The sequence below is a fragment of the Rattus norvegicus genome, chromosome Y, assembly GCF_036323735.1.
Source record: "Rattus norvegicus strain BN/NHsdMcwi chromosome Y, GRCr8, whole genome shotgun sequence".
Classification (NCBI taxonomy): Eukaryota; Metazoa; Chordata; class Mammalia; order Rodentia; family Muridae; genus Rattus; species Rattus norvegicus.
In genome coordinates this window covers 40,829,954-40,849,625 of record NC_086040.1, presented here as the reverse complement: position 1 = coordinate 40,849,625, position 19,672 = coordinate 40,829,954, and the positions used below count along the sequence as shown (strand labels likewise).

Sequence of the window (19,672 nt, the reverse complement as noted above, 5' to 3'; positions counted from 1 at the left end):
CCTTCATCTCATTAAGTATTTTTTCTAAAACCTCCATTGAAACCCCCTTGTTTAATCCAACAGTTAGCTGCAACCATACTCATTTATATCAGTAGGGATCTGTCAGAGCCTCTCAGGAGTCATCAATACCTGACTTCTATTAGCAAGGATTTGTTGGCATCACCAATAAAATCTGTATTGTGTGGCTGCATATTGGATGGATCCCTATGTGGGGCAGTCTCTGGTTGACCCTTTCTTCGTCCTGCTTAACTCTTTATCATTGTATTTCCTCTCATGAATATTTTGTTCTCCCTTCTTAGAAAGAATGAAGCATCCACATTTTGAACTTCCTTCTGCCTGGGCTTCATATGACCTGTGGATTCTTTCTTATGCATTCCACACTTTTGGGTTGATACACACTTCCAATTAGTTTATAGTATTTGTGTTCTTGCCTCACACAGAATGATAATTTCTAGTTCCATCCCTAGAATTTTCTGCAAACATTGTTTTTGATAGCTTAGAAGTACAGGTGTGTAAATGCACCAAATTACCTTTATCCATTATTCTGTTGAGGGATATCTGGGTTCTTTTCATCTTCTGGCAAATATGTATAATACATATATATATATATATATATATATATATATATATATATATACATATTGTTGCTACCAACAAACAGCATCATATGTCCTTGTTATTTGTTGGAGCATCTTTTGTGTATATACCCATGAATTGGTATTGCAGGACCCTCATGTACTACGAATTTTGTGAGAAAATTCCAGACTGATTTCCAGAGTGGTTATACCAGCTTGCAATCCCACCAACATTGGAGGAGTCTTCCTCTTTATCCACATCCTTTTAGGAATCATTTGTCAACTGAATTTATTTTTATCTTAACCATTCTGGTTGGTGTACTGTGGAATCCCAGGATTTTTTATCTTGTTTGTTTGTTTTTTTGGTTTGTTTTTTTGTTTTTTTTTTTGTTTTTGATTTCCACTTTTCTCATGGCTAAGGATGTTGATATTCCTCAGTTAAAAATTCGTTGTTTAGGGGTTGGGGATTTAGGTCAGCGGTAGAGCGCTTGCCTAGGAAGCAATGGCCCTGTGTTCGATCAACAGGTCTGAAAAAAAGAAAAAAAAAGAATTCATTGTTTAGCTCTATACACCATTTTGAAAGGACTATTTGATTCCCTGTAACATAATTCCTTGAGTCTTTGTATAGATTGAATTTAGCCCTCTACCATATGTAGGATTGGAAAAGATCTTTTCTTAATTGGTTGGTTGCTCCTTTTTCCTAATGACAGTGCCCTTTGCCTTACAAAAGTTTTACAATTCTATGAATTTCCATGTGTCAAATCTTGATCTCAGAGCATAAGCCATTGGTATTATATTCAGGAAATTTCCCCAGTGCCCAAGTGTTCGAACTCTTTCGCATTTTTATTCTATTAGTGTTAGGTTATATGGTTTTATGTGGAAATCCTTGATCCACTTTGACTTAAGCTTTGTACACAGTGATAAGAATTGATTGATTTCCCTTCTTCTACATGCTAATCTCCAGTCAAAACAGCACTGTTGGGGCTGGAGAGATGGCTCAGTGGTTAAGAGCACTGACTGATCTTCCAGAGGTCCTGAGTTCAAATCCCAGCAACTACATGGCAGCTTACAACCATCCATATGAGATCTGATGCCCTCTTCTGGTGTGTCTGAAGATAGCTAAGGTGTACTCATATAAATAAAATAAATTAAAAAAAAAACAGCACTGTTTGTTGAAAATGCTATCTATTATCCATGGATGCTTTTGGTCCTTTGTCAAATATCAAGTTACTGGTGTTTGCCTTCATTTCTGGGTCTTCACTTGTATTCCATTGATCTGGGTATCTGTCTCTGTATCATAACCATTAAATTTTTATCATTATTTTTCTGTTATACAGTTTGTGGTAAGGGATAGTGATTCCCAAGGAAGTTCTTTTATTGTTGAGGATAGTTTTCTCTATCATGGTGTTTTTGTCATTCCAAATGAGTTTTCAAATTGCTCTTTCTAAATCTATAAAGAATTGAGTTGGAATTTTGATGGTGATTGCCTTGAACATGTTGATCGCTTTTGGCAAGTTGTCGATATTGGCAATATTAACTCTACCAATCCATGAGCATGGAAAAACTTCCCATCTGAGATTGTCTTCAATTTTTTTCTTCACAGACTTGAAGTCCTTGTCATACAGACCTTTTATTTGCTTGGTTAGAGTCACACTGAAGTATTTTTTTATTATTTTTAAATAATGTTGCCGTCGTCATATCCCAAATTTCTTCTATACCTGTTTATCCTTAAAGTAGAGGAAGGGTACTGATTTGTTTCAGTTAATTTTATATCCAGCCACTTTCCTGAAGTTGTTTATTGGCTGAAGGAGTTCTCTGGTTGAATTTTTGGGGTCACTAAAATATACTATCGTATCATGTACGAATCGTGATATTTTGACTTCTTGAATTCCCTTTGTTCTCCTTTTGTTGTCTAATTTCTGTGAATAAGATTTCCAATACTATATTAAAGATGTAAGTTGATATTGGGCAACCTTTTCTATTCCCTGATTTTTGTTGAATTGCTTCAAGGTTCTCTTGATTTAGGTTGATGTTGGCTACTCGTTTTTTTAATATTGCTTTTATTATTTTTATGTATGACCTTGAATTTATGATATGTACCAAATCTTTTAACATGAAGTCGTATTGATTGTTTTCATTTTTGTCAGCATCTAAGTGACCATAGGTGTTTGCATTAATTTCTGGATTTCAAGGCTAGGATATCCGGTAAAACTTTCACTTACCATGAATGGAGAAACCAAGATGTTCCCTGACAAAGCCATATTTACAAAATATCTTTTGACAAATCCAACCCTACATTGGATAATAGTTGGAAGCTTCCAACACAAGGAAGGAAACTACAACGTAGGAAAAAGTAGGGAATTAATCTTTCAACAAACCCAAAAGATGATAGCCACCCAAACGTAATTCCTTTTCTAACAATAAAAATAACTGGAAACAACAATACATTTTATTTAATATCTCTTATCATCCATGGACTTATTTCTCCAATAAAAAGATATAAACTAAGGGATTGGATACATAAAGAGGACCGAACAATTTGCTTCATACAAGAAACACACCTTACTTATATAGACAGTCACTATCTCAAGGTAAAAGGCTGGAGAGAAATTCCAAGCCAATGCTTCCAAGAAACAAAACGGAATACCCTTTCTAACATAGAACAAAATTGATTTTCAACCAAAAGATATCAAAAATTATAAGGAAGGACAAAATAATTGTCAAAGAAAAAATAATACTAAGATAAACTATCAATTCTAAACATCTATGTTTCAAATGGTAGGGAACCTAAATTCACAAAAGAAACATCAATAAAGCTCAAAACATATATTGCCCCCCAAAAAATAATAGTGGGAGACTTCAATACTCCATGTTCATAAATGGATCATTTGTGGAATCTCAAACTAAACTGATACAGTAAAAATAACAGAAAGTATTATTCAATGGATTTAACAGATATTGAAAGAACATTTCATCCTAAAACAAGAGATTATACCTTTTTCTCTACACCTCAAAGTAACTTCTCCAAACTTAACCATATACTCAGTCACTAAACAGTTCTCAATAGATACCAGAATATTGAAATAATCCCATGGACCCTATCAGATTACCATGGACTAGGTCTGTTGTTCAATACTTTCTTATTTTTATATTTGTTTTTATTATAAATATTTTCTTTATGTGGTATTTTTTGAAACATCATCTTTCTTGATGGTTTGGAACTGTGCAATCCATTTTGGGTTTAACCTAATAGTAATCCTTCCATTTTTTCCTCTATAGTAGCAAGAGTGAGAGCTCCGTTCCATTCTTCTTTTATATACTACATTTTGAGTGAACTCTTTGGGCACACAGTGCAATTAATGTTTTTCCTCTTTACTTAAATATATATTATTATTATCTCATCTTACTAATTTGTAGTTTGATAATGACATTTTTAATATCATGGTTCCTGAATAGATCTTTTGATCTCATTTTGTTCATATTTTATCGCTATTTTAAATGGATTTTTCTTTGTGAATTCTTTCTGTCTTTAAGTATATTTGTGTCTTTATGTGATTTTATTATTTTTTAATCAATGAAACAATGCAAATTATTTACAACAGCAGCCATACAGGAAGGGGAACACAAGAGTTAGTTAGCTAATTGTATAGTATGGATTGCTTATTAAAAAATAAAAATCTCTGAAACAAAGGACAGTGATGAATTTCACACTATCCTCCCCCAATGATCCCAGCATACAATAATGCCCAGTAATGGCCTGAGGTTATGTGCTGTTGGGAAATAGTTTATGGAAGAATAAACCCACAAACCAGAAAATTTAAAGAAAGACTTTCTTCCTTACACAAAGATACATAATAGGATTACAGGGTGGTCAATACAATTAATTGAAGAAGATATAAAGAAGTATGTTGTTATAAGAAAGTGAGGACAAGGGAAAAATTTCAAACCACTGTCAAATATACCATGGTGAACATTTGTACCCAAAAAGTTGTTTGTGTCAGAACAATAACACCTGGATTGAACCCACCTTTTATCTACACAGAGTGGGGAGCTATGGCCCTAATGGAAACAATGAAGACAGAAAACAAAAAGAATAGCAAAAGGGGGAATTAAAATAAGCAATCCTGTAATGCAAACTACCACAGACATCTTTATGTTCTAACCAGAAATTGCAGGAAAACTAAAGTCATATTTGAGCGCCCTATCTAATGCTAAGAGTGAGCAAGCCATGGTCTTTCTCCCTTTCATATTTTTCAAGTTCTTTACAGAAACAATAATCTCAGACTGCTTTTTCCATGATTTATTAAAGGGTTTTATAGGCCTCATGTATTAAGGAATCATTTAAAAGTATTTTTAGCTACTTACATGGTTTTATTAACATTCTCAAACTTCTTGGACTAAGATTCCAAAGTGTAACTAGGTCCAACCCTGAGCTGTAAAACTATAACAAGGCAATAATAACAGATATTGTCAAGGACCAATCATTATAGCACTATACTATTGAGTACATTGATCCAAATTAATTCAAATAGCTCAAGACAGAAGTTAGAAAAAAAGGTTAGAAATGTGGTGAAGAATCAACTCCTTCGTTCTGTATGCAGCATCTATGGTTCTGCATTAAGTCCTAAGAGGCAGTATCCAAGTAGCAATGAGAGGAAATAACTCAGGCAAGACAGGGAGATAAACTAGCATGGCGGGTGTATGTAAGAGAAAAACTTAGACATGAAAATGTCCTGTAATTTTAAAAAGAGGTTTTTTTTTTCATTATTTTCTCATTCCAATCGAAACAGAGATACATGAATATTTTTCCCGTAAGGCTTCCATAAAAGAGGTAAAACAAAAACCAACATAAACATTAAAAGTTTGAAAATAAAACCAACAAAAAAAAAGAACTTGTGTATGTTTCATAGCAGGAACACTGGTAAATGAGCTAAATCTGTTCAAGATGAAACCTAGAGTGCCAAGCAGGAACTAGAATTAAGAGCTGCAAGAGATAGGCAGGGGAGCAGTGACAGGAACATGGCCAGGCCCGAGAGATAAGGCTGGTCCTTTACAGGGGCACAGAATGAGGTAAGAGAACATTTCAAATAAAGCAGCACCTTTCCTTTATGCTCACCTCAGTAATCCCATCCTCCAATAACCCCCATTTAGGGACTAAAACAGAAGTGTTATGGTATGTATGTCCCTCACTTCCTGTTTACTTTTAACCCTGCCCCCAAAGTCAGGAAGCTCCAAATTTTCTAACTTCCAAAAACAAAAATACAGCCCCAGGTATAAGGAGGTCCTGAGGAACAAGTGACAACTGCAAAATGTGAGAGTAGAGAAGGTGGAAACGTCTCATTCAACATAGCAGAAGTTTGACGGCCCAAGCTAAGAAGGGAAAAGGCAACCATATCAGGTAAACCAGGTCTGCTTCTCATAACATTTAACACATTCATATTATTTTTCCTTTATAAAAGAAATAATTTATTTGGGCTTACATTCAAGAATATCAGAATCAGTGATGGATGATATCAAAGCAAAGATACACAGGCAGAGGTTGCTGAAAGATTACATCTCAAACCACAACAGGAAGGTGGAGAAAACTAGATTGAAATAGCTTCAGTCCTTTGAAACCTCAAAGCCTACCCCTAACTACATACCCCTGCAACAAGGACATACTACCTCGTGAGATTGCAATTTTTGGGCATTTACTTTATTCTAAACTATACTTAGTTCAAATCAGTTTCCAGGTCAATCTTCATTTTGAATGAAGCTGATTTATCCTGCAATGTGTCTGTACCATCTTCTCTTCCTAATATTGGCTTTCATCATGGTGATAATAGATAGTTCTGGATGCATAGAGGATGTTTTTATTCCTATATATCTCTCCCTTTATGTACTATATATGTAGTGACATTTCAATGAGTTTCATTTGGAGAAGGTATAAGTGATTGTGCTTAAATATACGGTTTAAACCTCTATTGACATTTTTTAGAAAATATCAGGTATCCATTCTTTGTTAATAATTTCTTCTCTCAAATGATAAACAAACAATAAAATTTTACTCTAATCAAAATAATTCTCTATAATTTTAATATCCAAAGATACAGAAGAACATTAATATAATGTGGAATATTAAATCATCTGAAGTGCATGTTCATTTATTTAAGAATAGGGAGAATCATTGAGATGTTTCTGGAACATAATATAGGAAAAAAATACAGAAAGCATTGAATAAATAGTGGCAGAAGACCAGGGCCATTTTATTAAATGTAGTTTACCTTCAGATCCACTGCTTTCTTTTATTTAGTAAAAATTCAATTTTTTTTTCTTTTCTTTTTTTTGGAGCTGGGGACCGAACCAAAGGCCTTGCTAAATCCGCTGAGCTAAATCCCCAACCCAGTAAAATTCAATTTAAATTCTCTCCTTCAGTATTTTTCATCCTGTCATTGACTCTACTTTCAAAGCTCTATCCCATAACTAGCCTGATTGTTAAATTTAAAACCAAGAATTTTGCATGTGTCAATCACTTTCTGCATTTCCTTATTTGTGGTTTACTCTGTTCCCAATGGCTATGTTGTGTTGAAGTCATGAAGAATTTCTGGCTCATTTGATGAAAATTTTCTGAAAGCATATGTTGTTCATAGTTGTAAAATGCTGTGCATATGTTTACTAGTACTGTATATTATAGATAAAAATCATCTGAATAAGGAATTTTTGATTGAATATCATAACACACTAAAAAGCTGAAGGGAAAACATAGAAGCGCTAGGTATTTATTATAAATTTTTACTCTTCTAGAGTTTGCAACTTTACAAAATATGAGTAAATCAATTCTTTCTGTGAAATTCATATTCATGAGCTTTATATTCTAATCAAACTGCCGTGTCAGCTCTCATGAAGTTGGATTAAATGCTAATTGTAATCCAAAATGTTTGTAGTAAGTAAATGGGAAAATTATTTGACTGCATGTATTAAACAAGCATGTAATGTAAGCATAGGTTTGCTCTTAATGAAATAAGAACTACCAGATATTATGTGAAAAATACATCTATTAAATAATTTTTGTTATATTAATTCATGGTCTGATTAATGGCTTTAATCACCAAACCTTGAACAGTAAGTAGGGATTTTTTGTGAGTTAGAGGTTCTCTCAAGCATCTTCAAGTAAATCGATCCAAAATATATACCTTTAAAATTCTCCTAAATACACTTATCATAAAATTTCCACATCAGAGTAAATAACTCCAAAAATTTTCATTTGCTCAAAACAAGACATTGTCTTTCTTTTCTTCCTGCCCTCCCCATAATCAGTCTACTACCAAACTCATAAATTTCCAGCATAGCTCTCTGATTCATATCTTTTTCATTATCACTGACACTACTTCCAGATTGACTTCAAAAACATCCTTCAAATCATTCTCTGTATTATTTCATAATACATAAGTAACCAGAGTCCCTTACTATATACATAGTGAGTTTAAAAAACTTATTTAAAACTATTCAATGATTTCTAAGACATTTTCAGTAAACAAAAATTATATGTCTAATATTGTTTCTATATTCCCATATGTGACATTGTCTAAGTTTCAGCTTTATTTGGACCACTCTTCTTTCTCTTAATCAATACAAACAACTCTCATATTTACTTTTTGGGTATGTCTAGGTCTTTGTCCTTTTATCGACCTTGTATTTACTGTGATTTTGCACAAATATAGTTCAATTATATTTCATCTATTTTAACTTAAATGTCACTTCCTTAGGACAATCTCCATGACCTTATTTCTAAAATAGGTTCTTCAACTAGTTGCATACAATCAACTCCAACACACTGATTTATGCATTCATTTCTTTCTTTTTTCTTATATCTTAATGCAATTTTTATAAAAGAAAGCTCATAATACTTTTTATTCATTCCTAATCTATACCACTATTATGTAGCCTGGTACATTAATGGAGATTTATTATTTATTACATGATTCAGTAAGTTGTAAAAATAAACTTTATACTATTCTTCGTTTTAATGAATATGCATTGCATGCATTGGTTAAACCATCATGAAGTAATTATGTGAGTTCATAAATATATTACAATTCAATGACCTAGGTGACATTGCCTAAACATTTTTATTTGTCAATGATAGTCTGTTTCATATTCAACAGCAATGCTTTGTTGACTGAGCAATTATCTCAGCTAGGAACACATTTGACATGAAAGAATAAGATACCTAATTTTAATTCATAGGACCCATGTAAAAGGACCAGGTGCCATTCATCTGTGGTCCCATCTCTGAAGATACAAAGAGATGATCATTCCTAGGGACTTACTGGTCGTGGAGTCAAATTTCATTTGTGAGCTGTTTCAGGAAAAGATTAAAAACAAAGAGGAACCAAAGCTGTGTTTCCTGAACCTGTACCTCATCTCTCTGTCTCCATGTCCCACCAGGAAATGGCTGGACTTCCAGGAGTGCTGACACACTCAAGGTCACTGGAGAGACTACCACTCTTTAGAGGGGACTGCCTGGAGCCGTCAGAACCCAGGAACAGATGGGCAGTCTGTTATAGGATATTCTTGGTTTCTCTCTTGGTTCCATGCAGCTGAACCTGATCCACAGCTCTTGGTACACAAGATCCTTCAGAAGACAGCTGGTCTCCTGGAATGCTGACACACCGGCTTACAGGAGGATCAATGTATTGTCAGAGACAGTAAAACCAGCTAAACCCAAAGAAAACGAGATGGGGAGAAGGAACAAAAATGTCAACCTATGCTACTATGAAAATTCAAAACTACATAGATGGAGATACCAAGATATGCCACGACAATAGCAAATTTACAAAATATATTTCGACAAATCCAGTCCTTCCAAAGAAAATAGATCTAAAATTCCAGCACAAGGAGGGAAACCACTCCCCACACAAAGCAAGAAAGTAATCTACTTTGAAAAAACACAAAAGAAGTTAAAGAGATAGCCACAGAAACATAATTTGACATCTAACAAAAAATGTAATAGAAAAAAGCAACAATTGGTCCCAGATATCACTGAACATCAAAGGACTCAATTCTACATAAAAAGCACACACTAACTGACTGTTTGTAAAAGAAAAGGCTTGTTCCTCTAAACGAGCCTAAGCCTGCACTGCTATTAAGAAATGACCTTTTCTAGGGGTTGGGGATTTAGCTCAGTGGTAGAGCGCTTGCCTAGGAAGCGCAAGGCCCTGGGTTCAGTCCCCAGCTCCGAAAAAAAGGACAAAAAAAAAAAAGAAATTACCTTTTCTGACCCATGGTAAGGAGAAACCTGCCTGCACTTTCTGTTCTTTCAAGCTTTTTCTCTTTTCCCCTTCTCCTTTGCATTCTGCAGATTTGCCTCTTATGTTACGTATACTGTCTAAGTTATTCCTCCTCTACATTTCTTCTCAGCTCCCATCTTTTTGGCTCAGTTCTACTAAACTCAGTTCTCCATACCTCAAAGCTGACTTTTCAGCTCAGCCCCTCTCCAGCCCAGTCCATCTGTGTCTGTCCTTCCAGTTCAGTCCTTTTCTCTCAGTCCTTCTATGTGCCTTCTCTTTCTCCTCAGCACTTAAACATATTTCAGAATACATGATCACATGTTACAATGCTCATCACAAGTTCATATGAAAGATCAAATAATAAACTGAAATATAATTTACAACCAAGAATGTTTACATGAATATCCATCAGGAATAATTATCTGGCTCAACATTCATCACCAGTGTCATCTCCACAGGTTGACTGAAGATCCAAAACCATAGTTGTTAGTGAAGTTATATATAGACAAACCCAATCAATATCTTATCCTCTGTCCTTGCACCTGTTACAAATCGTTTGCTCTCTTTTTATGACTCTTGATAACTGTTTTACAACATCTTGGAATGTGTTCTGAGTAGGAGAAAGTCTGTTTACTATCTCAGAACAATTAACTGGTGCCACCTGGGAGACTGGTGGGAGGCTGCAATTTTGATTATTATGAAGAGACTTATAGCAGTCCCACTATAAAAGATCTTACTAACCATTCATATAATTTTAGGAATTATTGTAGGATCATTATTAAGACTAAAGAATCCATCTATTTGTCTGTATAGCATCACTACAGGACACTACAACTTTTTAGGCCTGCAGAGGTCTGCTCCAAAGGGGTGTGATATTACTCAATAATTGTTATATATGTCTAATATTAACAACAAGTATAGCATTTCAATAGCAGGAAACTTTCCGAAAATGAATCTCTTACAGCCTTGTTTAATAAGGGCGAACCATTTGTGGATTATAAAATAATCCGATGTCGATGCCTGCATCAACAGAATGTGAATATCGGGCGTAGGTCTGCAGGATTGAAATAAATCATGTACACAGGTCATCCGATTTCAGCGAGTGCCACCAAGGATTTACAGAGATCTCCTTCAATATCCCAGGAAAAAGCCAAGGAAAACAACAAGGTAGGTGAAAATCCCCAAAGAGGAAAACAGGAAAAGTCTATGTGGTTAAAGATCAGGCCCAATCAGGTACATAAACAACTTCTTGACAACAACAAGCAGGAAGGCTCAGTGGGGAGGAAGGTTGCCATGGAAAATTCCAGCCCCAAATCAGGGACTAAGAGCAGCTCCCAAGGGTGTAAACAATTTCTTGCTAGAGCAGGCTAAAAGGCTCAATGAGGGGGCAGGGTAACAACCACTTAGGGCCCAACAATCCTTGGCAGTCCATCTGAGGATGATCACCTGCTAGTTATTAGCTTGTCCTGTTGTGGCTCCTGACACTTTCTTCTCAGCCCCACATGGTACCTTCTCCAAAAATGACAATATTATCCATCACAAAACAGGCCTCAACAGATACAAGAAGATTGAATTAATCCCATGCATCCTATGATCACTATAGACTAAGAATGGTCTTCAATAACAACAAGAACAACCAAAGTCCCACATGTACATGGTAGCTGAAGAATGATTTACTCAATGAGAACTTGTTCAAAGATGAAATAAAGGAAAAAATTAAAGACTATTTAGAATTTAATGAAAAGGAAGGCATAACTTGGGAACACAAAAAAGCAATGCTAAGAGGAAAACTCATAGCTCTGAGAGCCTCCACAGAGAAATTGGAGCTATGATACACTAGTACTTAGTACTTTGACAGAACACCTGAAATCTCAGAACCATTAAAATCCAAATACACCAAGATGGCTAGACAACATGATATAATCAAACTCAGGACTGAAATCAACCAAGTAGAAACAAAAGGAAATATATAAAGAATCAACAAAACCAGGGGCTGGTTCTTTGAAAAAACCAGAAGATAGGTAAATTCTTAGTATTCAAATTAAAAAAAAATCAGAAGTAAAATAGAGATATATCCATAGAAAATGAGGAAACTCAAAAATTATCAGATCCTACTATAAAAGCCTATACTTAACAAAATGGGAAAGTAAGGATTAAATGGATAAGTTTCTAGACAGATACAAGGTTCCAAAGTTGAATCACGATCAGATAAACCATCTAAATACTCCCATAAAACCTAAAGAAGTAGAAGCAGTCATTAAATGTCTCCAAACCAAAAGATCCCAGGACCAGAAAGGTTTAGTACAGAATTCTCTCAGACGTTCATAGAATACCTAGTACCAATATTCTCCAAATTATTCCAAAAACTAGAAATAGAAGGAACACTACACAATTTCTTCTCTGAAGCCACAGTTATGCTTATAACTAAAGCAAACAAAGATCCAACAAAGAAAGAGTATTTCAGACCAATTTATTCATGAATATCCCTGCAAAAATTCTCAGTAAATTTGTTGCAAGCCAAATCCAAGAACACATCAAAACAATGATCCATCATGAACAAGTTGGCTTCATTCTGGAGATACAGGGATGGTTCAATACATAGAACCTGATCATTAATCAACCTAAGCCCATTATAAAAGCAAATTCAAAGAAAACAAAACAAGCAATCATCTCATTAGATGCTGAGAAAGCATTATATAGAACCTACCCCTTCATGTTAAAAGTCTTGGAAATATCATAAATTCAAGGACCATACTGAACTCAGTAAAAACAATATACAGCAAACCAGTAGCCAACATCAGACTAAATGGAGAGAAATTTAATGCACTCCCACTAAAATCAGTAAGTAGAAATGGATACCCACTCTTCCCTACCTTTTCAATATAGTATTCGAAGTCGTAGCCCAATTAATTAGAAACAATTGGCGGTAAAGGGATACATATTGCAAAGGAAGTATTCAAAATGTCACAATATGCAAAGGATGTGACCTGAGAAATTCCACCAGTGATCTTCTAAGCCTGATAAACCACTTTAGCAGAGTGGCAGAGTATAAAATTAATTCAAAAAATCAGTAGCCTTCCTCTACACAAAAGAGAAACAGGCTGAGAAAGAAATTACAGAAATGACACCCTTGACAATAGTGAAAACCATATAAAATACCTCAGTGTGACTCTAACCAAGCAAGTGAAAATATATATGAAAAGAACACAAGTCTCTGAAGAAATAAATTGAAGATCTTAGAAATTAGAAAGATCTCCAATGTTCATGTATTGGCAGAATTAATATTGTAAAAATGGCCATTTTGCAAAAAGCAACCTTCAGATTCAATGCAATCCCCATCAATATTCAGACTCAAATCTTCACACACACATAGAAATGGCAGTTTGCTAGTTGCTAACATTAAACTAAATGGGGAGAAATTTGAAGCAATCCCACTAAAATCAGGTACTAGACAAGGCTGCCCACTCTCTCCCTACTTTTTCAATATAGTACTTAAAGTTATAGCCAGAGCAATCAGACAACAAAAGGAGGTCAAGGGGACACAGATCAGAAAAGAAGAAGTCAAAATTTTACTTAAAAAAAAAAGAAAAGAAAAAAAGTGAAGTCTCTTGCTTTAGAGAGATGTACTGTGTAAAGGTTTAAACTGTGTCACAGGAGACACTCCTGGAAAGGGCACAATCAAATCTGGTCAATGTAAGGAAAGCTGTTTAGCAGTTAGGCAATGGCAGTTGGCAGTGAAATCATCATTAGGCATCCCTGAAAAATATGTTGTATCCTGGAGATCCCTAGATTCTTCTGTGATGTCACAAGTGTTGACCTGACTGCAACTGCCTCTCAGATATTCCTTCAGTACCTCTAGGGTTTACTAATTGGCCTCTAATGCATTGTAAACAGCCATTTGGGAGGGAGAACACAGAGGATGAAGAGATCACACATGGGGAGTGGGAAGCTAGTCCTCTGTCTTAGTATAAAAAAAGGAAGAAATACGTGGACAATGGGAAAGCTCCTTGAGTCTTGGGTAGGGATTGAGTAGATTCACTGAAGTGATAGCCTTGATCTGAGCCTTCCACATATGGGAATCAGTTTCTGTGATTCTCTCAGTAGTATCTCACTTCCCTGCTTGTTATTTTTCTTGGAAATAAGTTAGTTTATAAAATCCATTTCTTTATTCCATTAGCCAGGTATTGGGAAGGTCACTATAGTTTTTCCTGAGAGCTCATAGCTTTTATCCTTTTGTCAAGAAGGAAAAGGTCCTAAGGAAGAAAGAAAGGCAAGTATTGTGTCATCAGCACAGAATAAACTCCTCCATGCATTGGATTCTAATAATGCAGTTTGTGTCTGGCACTGATATCTGGGAGGGACAAGTGCTTCTAGATGAGACTTCATCATATCAGTCTTTCCACTAGTATTACTCTGACTATTATTCCCCGATAGTAACCTTTTAAATTCTGAGTCAATAGGTGTGATTAGCTGGCAGATTTCTTTTCCTTTCTTTCTTTCATTTTTTAAAATTTTAACAAATTATTGCTTTTTAAATTGGAAATTTCTAAATTTACATTTAAAATATTATTTCCTTTCCCATTTTTCTGACTATATGATCTCTTACCAGTCCCCTTACACTACTCTTACAACTCCCCTTACTGTCCCTGGACATTCATTTGAACTGGGAGTCAAACCTAGGCAGTACCAAGGGTTCTCCTTCCATTGTTAACCAACAAGACCATCCTCTTCAACATATGCAGTTGGAGCCATAGGTCTATTCATGTACAATCTTTGAATATTGGTCTACTACCAGGAAGCTCACTTTCATTGGCATTGTTGTTCTTATGGGGTTGAAAGCACCTTCACCTCTTCTAATCCTTTCTCAAAATCTTCCAAGATGAAGTCCCTTTTTCAGTTCACTGGTTTTCCACTAGAGTTCTTGTTGTGGTTTGCCCTGAAGTTATCTGTGTTTGATGCTAATTCTACTGCCCCAAGGTCAGCTGCATAGTACTGTACTCAGAACTCAGTTGACATCACCAGTACCACCTCACTATTGAATTTGTAAAGTTTATGTGAGTGGCAGGAACAGGATAGAAGGAGGGTTAGCATGGGAGGGGAAGGAAGAATGGGCGGGAGAGAAGTTTGAAGGAAGAGGGGGAAACTAGAGGAAAAAAGAGAGAAAGGAATATGACAGAGTGAGAAGCCATGGTAGGTGAATTTAAGATTCTGCTCTGTGTATTTACATGTCATTATTAATGTTCCTAAGGGATAGATGGTACCAGGCTTTATATGTTTAAGTGGGCTTTTATATCTAATAAACTGTATCAAAGATTATTGTGTTGTGCATTCTTTATGTGAGGGTTGTGTATAGGAAATGGTGGTCGACAGGAAACATTGGGTAGCCGAGGAGTGGGAATGTATTTCTGCCAATATATCTAGCAGAGAAATTCAGACACTTCAGTGCCAGAGTTAGCAGGGTAAAAGACAACTTTACTTTTTTATTTTTTATATTTTTACAATGACACATTCACTTCTGTATTTGATATGCTCTAGCTGTGTATCTCAAGAAATATCTATATCCTTGTTCCTGACAGAATGCTCTTCGTAGCTTCATCAATCTTATATAGTTTTGGTGAGTGATGTATACACACACACACACACACACACACACACACACACACACAAACACACACACACGGGTGTCTCCTACCGCTATGAGGAATGAGGATAGGTGGAATTTTCACATGGTTTCTGTGAACAAATTCAAGAATGGAGAATCCACAAATGACCATGCCAAAGATTCCCTCCTGTTCTTATGAACATACTGAAGGTGAGTTTTCACTGCACCACAAGCAATTCCTCTCCCTGCCCTTTCTCATATCTTATTATTCCATAAATAAAGAATCATGGTAAAACACCCAAAACCCTTATGTCTGGCCCTGGGAACACAGTGAGGTAGATAATGCAGAACTGATATCAAATGGGACAAAAGAACCGAATTCTATAGTCCATGCTGTCCTTTGCTTTGCTGATGAATGGCAATTTTTACCTAAAATATGTATTTGAGACTTTATATTTTCAAGTAGGTACACAATATTTACACTGTTATATTCACTCTATAGCTGGGCCACATTTGTTGCCAAAATCATTGCAGAAAATGGAATTGGAAAACAGAATTTTTGAGTACTCATTCAGAAAGATTTATAATGTCCTGTATCATGAAATTTACAGTAAGAAAGTGAAGTACAATATTCATTCAATTTAAGGTCTGTAGGGAAAATACTGGCCTTTGGGAAACAGAGAAAATCTACAAAATTGAACTGTATTTCATGAAATGTACCTGAGAGTAAAATTACTATCCAGAATTATTCTCCTCTACTCCATGTTACAAGATCTTTTCTACCCATTCCAATCCCTTGAATTCATTTTTCAATTCAAAGCATGTAACCACTAATGGAGCAAAGAGAAGTCTGTAGCTTTAGAGAGATGGAGTACATAAATGTTTCCATTGAATCACAGGAGACATACCAGGAAAGGGCACCCTCAAATCTGGTCAATGTAAGGAAAGCTGTTCAGCAGGTAGGCCATGGCAGGTCTCAGTGACATCATCATTTAGCCCTCCCTGAAAGATCTCATGTAACCCGGAGATTCCTAGCTTCTTCTGTGATGTCACAAGTGTTGTAATGACTGGAACTCCCTCTCAGATATTCCTTCAGTACCTCGAAGGTTTACTAATTGGCATCTAATTCAGAGGAAACAGCCATTTTTGAGAGAGAACAAAGATAATGAAGAGATCAGAGATTGGTATAAGGAAGCTTCCCTTCTGTTTGGTATTTAAATTGGAAAAAAAAATACGTGGTCCTTGGGAAATCTCAGTGAGGCCTTGGTAGGATTGAGTGATGTCATTGAACTGATAGCATTGATCTGAGCCTTCCACATATGGGTATCAGGAGCTGGGAACCTCTCAGAAGCATCTGGACTTCCCCGATATTATGCTTCCTGGATGTCAGAGAGTTTATATCATTCATTTCTTTATTCCAAAAGCCAAGTGATGGGAAGGGAACAGTTGTTTTCCTGAGGGTGCATGGCCTTTATTCTTTTTGACAAGAAGAAAAAGGACTTAAAGAAGACAGGAAGGACAAGTATTGTATCCCTATCTCTGAGCAAACTCTTCCATGCTTTGGATATCTATAGTGGAGTTTGTGTCTGACACTTATATCTGGGAGAGAGAAGTGTTTCAAATTTGGACTTCATCATCTCAGTTTTTCCACTAGTATTATTCCGACTATAATTCGCTGACAGGGACCCTTTGGATTACTGAGTCAATAGGTCTGATTAGCTGCTAATTTTCTTTTCTTTTCTTTCTTTACTTTTTTTAGCAAATTTTATAGCTTTTTTAATTCGATATTTCTATATTTACATTTCAAATGTCATTTCCTTTCCCAATTTCCTGCCTATAAGATTCGTAAGTGGCCCCCTTACCCTTCTTCTATAACCCCTTAACTGTGCTTTGACATTCCCTTGAACTAGCAGTAAAAACTAGGGAGAACCAAGGGCTAATCCTAACATTGTTGCCCGACATCGCCATCCTCTGCCCCATATGCACAAGGAGCCATAGGTCTGTCCATATATAGTCTTTCAATATTGGTTTATCACCAGAAAGTTCTGGTTAGTTGAATGTGTGGTTCTTATGGGATTGAAAGCCCATTCAGCACTTGCAATCCTTTCTCAACATCTACAAACAAGGGTTCTGTTTTGAGTTCTCTGGTTTGCCACTAGCATTCACTTCTATATTTGACATGCTCTAGCTGTGTCTCTAGTGCAAGATCTACAACCGTTTATTGGCAGAATGCACATCTTAGCCTCATCAATCTTATCTAGTTTTGGTGCCTGATTTTATACACACACACACACACACACACACACACACACACACACACACACACACACACCCTTTTGGTGGCTCCTACAACTAGGAATTTTTGTGGAATATTTACATGGATTCTGAGCAACTAGGTTAAGAATATAGGATCCACAATGCCAAATAGATTCCCTCTTGTTCTTATGAACCTGTTGAAGTTGACGTTGCACTGGATCTCAAGCCATACCTCTCACTGCACATCCCCCTTAAATTGATGTTTGGTCTGAAGAAAGAATCATGGTAAAACATCCAATATCCTCATGTCTTTCCCTGGGAACACAGGAAGGTAGATATTAGAGAACTGTTATCTAATAGAACTACAGAACTGCATTCTACAGTCCATGTTGTCTTTGCTTAACAGATGTCTGGTAATTTTTAAATAAAATAGGATTTGGGAGTTCATCGATTGAAGTATGTACACAATATTTACACTGTTATATTCATTCTATAGCTAGGCCAAGTTTATTGCCGAATTCATTGCAAAAAATGGATTTTGGAAAATGAAATATTTGTGTAAACATCCAGGAATATATATAATGTCCTCTATCAATGAATGTACAATCAGAAAATGTAACACAATATTCACTCAATTAAAGGTCTGTCGGGAAAATACCGCCACATGGGAAACTGAGAAAACCTAGGGATTTGAAATGTATTTCACAGGATTGGACCTGGGAATAAAATAAATAGCCAGAATAATCTCCTACATTCCTTGTTCCTAGGTCTTTTCTACCCATGACAAGCCCCTGACTATCTTTGTTCATTCAGAGCATGTAATCACTAATGAAGCAGAGAGAGTTCCCTAGCTTTAGAGAGTTGTAGTATGTAAGTTTTCCACTGTGTCACAGGAGACACTCCTGTAAATTGCACCCTTGAATGTTAGTAAAGCTGTTCAGCAGGTAGTCCATGGCAATTCTCAGTGACATCATCATTAGGCCCTCCCTGAAAAAATCTTTTGCATCCTGGAGAACCCTAACTTCTTCTGTGATATCACAAGTGTTGTTATGTCTGCAACTGCACCTCAGATATTCCTTTAGTACCACTGGGGTTTACTAATAGGCCTTCTATTCAGAGTAAACAGCCATTTGGGAGGGAGAACAAAGAGGATGAAGATATCAGAGATGGGGAGAAGGAAGCAGGCCTTCTGTCTTGGCATAAAAAAAAAAAGAAGAAATATGTGGATCTTGGGAAAACACCCTGTACAGTTGGCTTTAGTTCTCTTTTTTTATGGGTTAACTGTGCTCATGGAGAAGTTGCTGAACATTCTAAAGACCTTTTGTCAGATGGTAAAGTTTCTAGATACCCCTTTTTAGATTTCAATAGTCTGGGGATTGTACGGCTCATGGTAAATGTTTCCCAGGAAGAGTGCTAGAGTCAGATTGATTGTTAAACACTGTAGAAGACAAGGGATTTTTCTGATATACTTGGGCTAATGGTACAAAGTCTAAATGATTTTTTTTTTGATGTGGACTTTCCTTCATACCTTTGGAAATATAAAAAAAAATGTTTTGTACTTTTGAACTCTAATTTGAACAATGACAAATCACTTTGAGCATGGAGAACACTTTCTGGAGCCCTTGAAAGGGGTGAAGAAATTCCCTAAAACCCTGGGGCAGATGGTGAACATGCCTTTTAGGTAGAAGGAGAAATTGCTTGAACATCTTTGGGAGACATGGGATGTGAGCATGTAAGGATTGTCAAATTTTCACATTTCCTTCATTTTTTTGGAAAATTCCAAGGCCCTTTGGACAGATGGAGAAGGTGTGGGACTCACCTGAGGAGTAATTGTACCTTTTGGTGTCTCTTTGGCAGCAGAAGATGGCACACGATCCCTTTTGGCACAAGGGGGAAGGTTGAAACTGTCTTCCTTAGAGGAGAAATTTCTCAAGACTCCATCAGAAGTATCATATCTTAACCCTTTGTTT

The 19,672-nt window shown here is 36.0% G+C and overlaps 1 long non-coding RNA gene across 1 annotated transcript; it reads right to left on the bottom strand.

Moving 5' to 3' along the window:
- Positions 1 to 850: 850 nt before the first annotated feature.
- Positions 851 to 16,443, bottom strand: LOC134484453 (uncharacterized). Its single transcript, XR_010061908.1, has 2 exons — positions 16,355 to 16,443; positions 851 to 1,102 (listed from the first exon to the last, which is right to left on the bottom strand). It is a non-coding gene; the product is annotated as an uncharacterized LOC134484453 (long non-coding RNA).
- Between the last annotated feature and the right edge of the window lie 3,229 nt (positions 16,444 to 19,672).